The sequence below is a fragment of the Lupinus angustifolius genome, chromosome LG11, assembly GCF_001865875.1.
Source record: "Lupinus angustifolius cultivar Tanjil chromosome LG11, LupAngTanjil_v1.0, whole genome shotgun sequence".
Classification (NCBI taxonomy): domain Eukaryota; kingdom Viridiplantae; phylum Streptophyta; class Magnoliopsida; order Fabales; family Fabaceae; genus Lupinus; species Lupinus angustifolius.
In genome coordinates, this window is record NC_032019.1 from 12,437,257 (window position 1) to 12,438,592 (window position 1,336).

Consider the following 1,336-nt stretch of genomic DNA (forward strand, 5'->3'; position numbering starts at 1 on the left):
CCCTCATTCTCATCCTAATCCTAATCCTAACCCTAATTATAATCCTCATCCTCATCCTCATCCTCATCCTCATCCTCTTCCTCATCCTCGTCCTCTTCCTCATCCTCGTCCTCTTCCTCATCCGCATCCTCATCCTAAAACAAATTCCACTCCAAATCCTAATCCTAATTGTAATCCTAATCCTCTTCCTACCCCTAATCCTAATCCTCATCCTCATCCTCATCCGTATACTCACCTTCATCCTCATCCTAATCCTAACCCTAATTATAATCCTAATCCTAATCCTAATTCTCATCCTAACCATAATCCTTTTCCTCATCTCATCCTCATCGTCTTCCTCATGCTCATCCTCATCCTCATCCAGATCCTCATCCTCTTCCTAACCCTAATCCTAATCCTCATCATCATCCTCATCCTCATCCTCATCCTCATCCTCATCCTCATCCTCATCCTCATCCTCATCCTCATCCTCATGCTCATCCGTATGCTCATTCTCATCCCCATCCTCATCCCCATCCTAATCCTAATCCTAATCCTAATCCTAATACTAGTGCTCATCCTCATCCTGATCCCCATCCTCATCCCCATCCTTATCCTCATTCTCGTCCTATCCTCATCCTCATCCTCATCCTCATCCTCATCCTCATCCTCATCCTTATCCTCATGGTCATCCACATTCTCCTCCTCATCCTCATCCTCCTCCTCATCCTCCTCCTCCTCATCCTCCTCCTCTTCCTCTACCTCCTCCTCCTCCTCCTCTTCCTCATCTTCTTCCTCATCCTCGCCCTCTTCCTCATCCGCATCCTCATCCTAATGCAAAATCCATTCCAAATCCTAATCCTAATTGTAATCCTAATCCTCTTCCTAACCCTAATCCTAATCCCCATCCTCATCCTCATCCACATATTCACCCTCATCCTCATCCTAATCCTAATACTAACCCTAATTATAATCCTAATCCTAATCCTCATCCTCATCCTCATGCTCATCCTCATCCTCATCCTCATCCCCATGCTCCTCCTCATCCTCATCCAGATCCTCATCATCTTCCAAACCCTAATCGTAATCCACCTTCTCATTCTCATCCTAACCCTAATCCTAATCCTCATCCTATTCCTTATCAACATCCTCATCCTCATCCTCATCCTCATCCTCATCCTCATGCCCATCCATATTCTCCTTCTCATTCTCATCCTAACCCTAATCCTAATCCTCATCCTATTCCTTATCAACATCCTCATCCTCATCCTCATCCTCATCCTCATCCTCATCCTCATCCTCATCCTCATCCTCATCCTCATCCTCATCCTCATCCGCATCCTCATCCTCATCCTCA